General features: G+C 29.9%; 1 pseudogene; it reads left to right on the forward strand.

Moving 5' to 3' along the window:
- The first annotated feature begins 200 nt into the window (after positions 1–200).
- Positions 201–7593, forward strand: LOC110740310 (annotated as a pseudogene).
- Positions 7594–7837: the final 244 nt, after the last annotated feature.

A 7837-nucleotide genomic window follows, 5' to 3' on the forward strand; every position in this document is an offset into this window, starting at 1 on the left:
TATTGCCATAAGCCAATAAGGGATAGGAAGGTTCCTTATCAAAAAAATAAAGAGGGGGATGGGGGCGGTGGTTTAGGAAGGATTTTATTTCTTACATGAATTTTTTCCGTGTAAAACAAGAAAGTTATAATTACAAAATGTCACATTGCCCCGTGAGTTAATGAGCCGATTTAAACAAGCCATTGAATGAAAACCTACAATAATTGAGCATCTTAATGATTTTTCATATGGGGACCTTAATCATTCATGCTATAAATTTGTGACACAACGTAGGCATAAATCCATACAACAACGCCCAAAAGATGCAATTGCTTACAATTAATAGTGATATATATAACACAATTGTCATAGTTACTAAGTATGTAGCATTCTTCCTAGCCACGTACTACACTCTTAAGCATACAATCCTACGCTACAATCTCAAGATCAAACTACCACCAAGCCCTTTTCTCTCTTTCCCCGTCATTGGCCACCTCTACCTCTTTAAGAAGCCCCTCCACCTTTCTCTAGCTTGTTTGGCCGCCCAATATGGTCCAATTCTCTATCTCAAGTTTGGAACTCGACGTGTTGTGCTTGTGTCATCCCCTTCTATTGTGGAGGAGTGCTTAGTCCGGAATGATGTTTTTGTGAACCGGCCTAAGCTCCTCTCCGGAAAGTACAATGGAAATAACTTCACAACTATTGCATGGGCCCCATATGGGGCCCATTGGAAAAACTTACGTAGGATTGCAGCCGTTGAGATTCTATCTCCTAAACGGCTACAAATCCTATCAGGGATTCGAGCCAATGTGGCCCGATCCTTTATCCGTAGGGTTATGAAGTTACAAAGTAGTAGTGTAGACGATGTGGTAGAAATGAAGTCAGCCTTATTTGGGCTAACCTTAGACAACATGATGAAGTTGGTAATAGGGAAGAGTAACTTTGAAGAGGGAGATGATGAAGGGATAGGATGTTTTAGAAGGTTTGAGGAACTTGTAAAGCAAAGTTTTAATAGGAGTGGGGTTTCAAATTTAGAAGATTTCTTGCCTATCTTAAAGTTGTTTAAGCTGTTTTATTGGTCAAACGAGAATATCCTAAAGACGATCAAAGAAGAATGCAATGAGATCATGAAAGTAATGTTAAAAGAGCATAAGAATATGGAGGAGGAAGGAAGATTAATTGAGGATAGAAAGAGGTCAATGTTGCATGTTTTGTTGTCCTTACAAAAAAAGGATCCGCCATATTATACAGATGAGTTGATCAGATACTTCATCTTGGTAAGTTTCTTGTATTTTTTTTTTTTCAAAAATTTCAGATAGAGTTTAATACTAGTATAAATATTTGTATTTTATATTTAGAGTTAACTGAAAACACACAAATTATTATTTAAGGCAGACTTTCGTTAAATTATTATAAAACGGGTTAAATTTACCTTTATATACTATAAAAGTTACATTTTTGTAACATACATTTTACTCTTGGAAAAACACTTATAATGTATTAGATTAATCATATTAGCTTTTATAACATTGAAAATTTTATAGTAGTCTTTTGAGAAAAGACTACCACAAGTCTAATGACGTGACATAATTTAATTGGATGTCATAAGCTATGTCATCTTTGACTTTTCAAAGCCCTTTATAATTAAAATTCATTTCTTTAAATTCTAAAATTCATTTTTCAATTTCCGAAAATCATATTTTATAATTTCAAAAATTCTTATTTTGATTTAATAATTAATTTCAGAAAATCAAAATTTAATTAAAAATCAAGATAAAAAAATTAATAACAAAGATTGTTCTTCATTGTCCGTTCTTCATTGTTCTTCATTTCACTATCCAAAATTAAAACTTTAATGTAAATTTGTCACAATTATTCACTAATTAGTTCAATGTTTCATTCCGAAGTCCGATGTTTAATTTTGTTCATCAATTCGTTTTGTAGCAATTCGAAGTTTTCATTTTTTAATTTTTAGATTTTTGTGTTTACAAAATCTCAACCAAAACCGCATTATAATGTATTTGTTAAGGATGAATTACACGCATAGGTGTTTGGTTATATCGCGACGGTCGTCGGCATGGAGGTTTAGGTTGAATGATTGATATTTTTCCAAATGTATGCTTGGAGAAGACGACAATTCTTTTTTTATTTTCGTCCCTGTTTGATCCGTAAAAATGTAAATAATTTGTTGCAAACTTGTTTGTGCCTTTGATAACGACCTTAACCTTGTTAGGTCATTACCTTTGGAAAATAGTAGTGCTTTATTTATATTATTTGAAATCTTTTTATTTTGTAAAAGATTATTATGCCAGTTATTGTCAAATCAGCTTTTTACTCTATATCACGACATACACGTTTTCATCCACTAGCATGATGGAAGTTCAAGAGTACTCAATTGTTGAATTTGAATTGAATTAGGGAAAGCAAAGAATGAAGTTCTATATAAAATTAATTAATTAATTAATTAATTAAATTGCACAAGAGCTAGTGGAGGAAAATAAGTATGTCGTGAGAGAGAGAAAAAAACCGAATTTGACAATACCCGAAAAATAGCATAATAATCTTTTACAAAATATTAAACAATGTTTTTCAAAGGTAATGACATAACGAGTTTATGGTCATTACCTAAGCCACAAACAAATTTGCAACCACATATTTATATTATTACGGATCAAACAGGGATAAAAAAACGAATTATTGTTGTCTTCTTCAATCAAACATTCTGAAAAACATTAATCATTAAACCTAAACCACCATGCCACCGACCACCGCGATACAACCAAACACCTATGCGGGTAATTCATCGTTAACAAATACGTTATAATGCGGTTTCGCTGATATTTTGTGAGAACAAAAATCTAAAAATTGGAAACTGAAAAATTCGATTTGATGAACAAAATTTAAAATCAAACTTTAGACTGGAATATTGAACGAATTAGTGAATAATAGTGACAAATTTGCATGAAAGATTTAATTTTGGATGAAGAAATGAAGAACAATGAAGAACGCACAATGAAGATCATTTTTTGTTTTTACTTTTTTAATTTTGATTTTAAATTTAATTTTGATTTTCTGAAATTAATGATTAAATCAAAAAAAGAATTTCTGAAATTACAAAATATGATTTTCGAAAATTAAAAAAAGATTTTCAGAATTTAAAGAAATGAATTTTAATTAAAAAAGGCTTTGAAAAGTCAAAGATGACATAACTTGTGACATCCAATTAAATTACGCCATGTCATTAAGCTTGTGGTAGTCACTTTTCAAAAGGCTACCATCAAATCATCCTTTTAACATGTATTCATTAGAAAATACACATTTAAATACAATCAAAATCATTACAAAACTAAAAGTTACGTACCCTAGCCATATAGGAGGTTAAAGTTACCATAAAAATTGTTAAAGTTACCCTCACCCCTAAGAAAAATCATTTTTCAATAAAATTAACGTAATTTCAATTCGCTTCATACAAGACATATAGCTTACAATAATTTAAAGTTATTCCAATATCCAGTAAATAATAAAACTATACATTTTGTATGGATAAAGTAATTCTTTAGTATTAGAATTTTGCGTCATAAAAATACTCCTAATGTGATCGAAAAGACAAGCATCACAACATACTATAGAACTCCAAAGTAAGTAAAGTTACCCTACAATGGGGTGAGCAATTTATCGTAAAATTATTGTACACGTGTAACCAAAATTTCTTGTACTCTATTTTTTTTAACTATATTATTATTATTAAAACTCCTAGATAATGAGTGGCATTTCGCCATACACTAGTTTTATCTTAAAATAGCATATTAACTAGATGTAAGCCCGTGCGATGCACATTTTTTAAATATTTCATTTTGTATATTTTTTTTGTAAATTCTTAATATTTTTTTTTAATTTTCTATTCTATTATTTTAACATTAATTTAAGGTAAAATGTTTTGTTAAGTTTTAAATTATTCCTATTCAAATTTTACGTATATAAAAATTGAATTTATAAATTGAAATAAATATTATCTCATTCATCGGATAGTTAGATAAAATCATTAAATCAAAATATATTTTTTAATTTCTAATTATTTGTTAAAATAATATAAATCCTAATGTAAAAGATAATAAAAAAGATAATTTTTGTTTTTTTTTCATAATTTAAATCTTAAATTACTATTTTTTTGTTTTCAATACTCAAATTTCATTTGTTAATTTTTTCTTAAATGGCGATGAAAATTTAAATTCTAAATTAATATATAAATCTAATTTTTCATTGGTCGAAATATTACTTTTGCTTATGTGGCGTGCGATGCACGAATTTTTATATAAATTTTGTATATAAATATTTTTTTGGCGATCTCTTAATTTTTTTCTTGCATTATAAGTTTTAAAATTTTGTATGAAAATATCATATCATCAAATATTTACATAAAACCATTAACATCAAATGATAATTTATATTTTTTAAATAACAAAATATAATTATTAGTTTTTTAAATAATATAAATCCTAATATCTAAAGATAATTTTTAGTTTTTTAACAAATAAAAATGATAAAATTTAGTGTTCTTAAATAATTAAAATCTTAATAAATTACTATTCGTCGTTTTTACCTACGTGGCAAAAATTTAAAATTTCATTCGTCACTTTTGTTTAAGTGGCGAGTGATTTTTTTAATTCTAAAATAAAATAGATATCTAATTTTTAATTGGTCGAAAATATACATTTTCTTATGTGGCGCTCCCAATGCTCTCCTAAAATGCCTACTTTATTTATATACATTAGATTTATGTTGTTAATTGGTAATTCAGCTTGATTTAGGGCTTATTTATTGTAAGTGTACGATAATCTATAGAGAAAAAATATATCTAGCGCGGTCTTGTTAGATTCGTAATAGTGTGTTTTATTAATATTATCTTCGTTTCTTATTATGTGCAACAAAGGGGTATTATTTCATTATTTGTGAGATATAAAATATTCCTTTATTGCACATAATAAGAATATGAGGTAGTATATAATTTTCATAACTTTTTGGGAAATTCTCTTTGGTAACACTGTATTTTTTTTTATTTTCTCAGTGGTAAATTGTAAAAACTCTTATTATCTTTAGTAAACTTTAACTAGTTATAATTATTCAACGATGAACTTAATGAAACAATTTAGTGAATCCTTAACTATGGTTAACATTTTTTTAAAATAAAAAATTGAAATTCCTAAAATTTTCTAACTTAATACACTCAAATTCCTAAAATGCCCTCACTCAAACCCAGCCAATACTATCCTCATCATGATAATCATTTTCATTCCCCTCTCTTTCTTCATCCTTACCTTTCTCACTTTTTGAACAAGCTCCACCCAATCGCCACCGACCAGCCGCTCTCCCCCGCCTCCACCCACACTGGCGCCCGCGCCCAGCCCCTCCCTTGACGATGCGCCAACCTTCCCCACTCTCGCCGCATATCCCCTTCCCCTCGAACCACCACCCCTCCTCAAATCCTCAATTTATGCAAGTCCTCCTTCAAAGTGTTCTAATATTCTTATTGTTGTTAAAATTATTGCTGTAATTGATTTTTGCAATTCTACTACTCCCTTCATGTTTTAATAATTGTTACATTTACCAAATCCGGCCGTGTTTTAGTAAGTGTTACACTTCCTTTTTTGCCAAAAAGCTACATTAAAATAGTATATCTCTCTCCTCTTATGGTCCCCACCCAAACTCACTACTAATTTTTTTTTATTATATCTTTCCTCACACATTCATTACTTTTCAATAAACTATTAATCCCACTATCTTTCTTTTATAATTTTTTAATACTCCAACTGCCCCACTTACCTCTTATTTTATTTAAGTCAATTAAATTGTCTAAAACTATGTGCCGGTCAAACTTAACACTTAAAAAAACACGGAGGGAGTATCATGAATCATTAAAGCCTGATTGATTTTTTGCAATTCTCCTTAAAATTGATATTTTTACATCCTTTACTTTGGGCTTGCACATAAAAACGATGATTTTATTTGAACTTATTTTTTCTAATTTGATCTAATCTGAATTTATTTTTTGATCTGATCAGATCTAAACTTATGTTTTCTAATATGATGTGAACTTATTATTTATGAAATAAGTAAAAATAAGTTGAAATAAAAAATGCATAAGGTGTTAATATTATCACAAGACAAGGTTCTATATAAACCCGATGTACAATCACTATTGTACATTGGTAAAATTAATTAGCCTAAAATGACCAAAAGTTACCCTAACATAAATAAATTTCACTTTCTTTTTTTTATAGAAGATTGTTATGTTAAAAAGAATAAAAATATATCTGATCCCAACATGTAAAAGTTATAAAATTATCCTAGCTCATAAACGCTATTTTTAAACCTATTTACATGAACAACTCTTCTTGTGTGTGGCTTACGGCCACTTATTAAAGAACAAAATAACTCCTATAAACTGACCAAGTAATACTCGTAATAATGATCGAGTAACCCTATATCACTGACCGAGTGACTCCTTTAACACTGACCAAGTAACCCTATTACACTAACGAAGCAACCCCTATGATGTCTGACCACACCGTGTGGCCAACCACATATAAGAATCTGTGTTACACAAAAATTATAACATGTTTAAAGTTAGCCTCAAAGTAGGTTATAAACTAATCTTAAATTGTTTGATGTACATGAATATTATTTTACACTTTTATGCGATTTTTTTTATCACAAAATAAAAGATATCATGTAAGTTACTTATGCATGTCATCACATCTTATATATAGGGCCTCTTCCAAGCTGGAACAGATACTTCAGCAGCAACTTTAGTATGGGCGCTTTCCCTCCTTCTCAACAATCCTGAAACCCTCAAGAAAGCACAATCCGAGATCGACTCAAAAGTAGGACACAAACGTTTAGTAGAAGAATATGATAAGAGCAACCTCCCTTATATCCAATGCATCGTGAACGAAACATTGAGAATGTACCCTGCCCAGACCTTTAGGGTTACCTCGAGAATCTATAAGTGATTACCGAGTAGGAGGCTACCTCATACCACAGGGCTCAATGCTCGTGTGTAACATATGGGCGATACACAATGATCCAAGTATATGGGACGAACCACGAAAATTCAAGCCAGAGAGATTTGAGGGAGTTGATAGGAATATATTAGGGTGAAAGTTTATACCTTTTGGTATCGGAAGGAGGGTTTGCCCAGGGGAACATTTGGCTAGTAAGGTAATTTGGTTAGCTATCGCGACAATGATCCAGTGTTTCGAATGGAGCCGTGTTAGCCATGAATTAATTGATATGAAGGAAGCCGGAGGTGTTACCATGACCAAGCTTCACCCACTACAAGTTAAGTGTCACCCTCGAACTTGCATGATGGATCTCATTTCTCATCTTTGAAGCATAATTATATATAAAGTAAGTACAATATAGTGAATGTACGTATATGTATGTATTTTTTCATCTCAATTACTTGAATAAAAATGAATCAAAGTCCTATGTGACTTGTTCTCACTAGCTTTTGCAAAACCTGTAATAAATTCAAATAAGTGTACTGAAAAAGGATACAGTAAAGAATGAAACAGATTGAGATCAATGAGATGAATACACTATTGTAATATTTAATGCATATCCATTGTTGATTGTTGAAGCTAATCATCATAACTCCTTAATTCAAACCCTACTAATATACTCCTTTCATTTTTTTTTTCAAAAATGTATCCTAGGAATTTTACATTAATCATACATTATTAGCTTTGACTTATTTTTTTAACTAATACTTTTATAAAATAGGTAAATGTTAACATGTATTCCGTAGTATGTTATTGGATTAATAACATATAATCTCAATGCATATCCATTGTTGATT

Source organism: Chenopodium quinoa, unplaced genomic scaffold, assembly GCF_001683475.1.
Source record: "Chenopodium quinoa cultivar QQ74 unplaced genomic scaffold, ASM168347v1, whole genome shotgun sequence".
In the NCBI taxonomy this organism is placed as follows: Eukaryota; Viridiplantae; Streptophyta; class Magnoliopsida; order Caryophyllales; family Amaranthaceae; genus Chenopodium; species Chenopodium quinoa.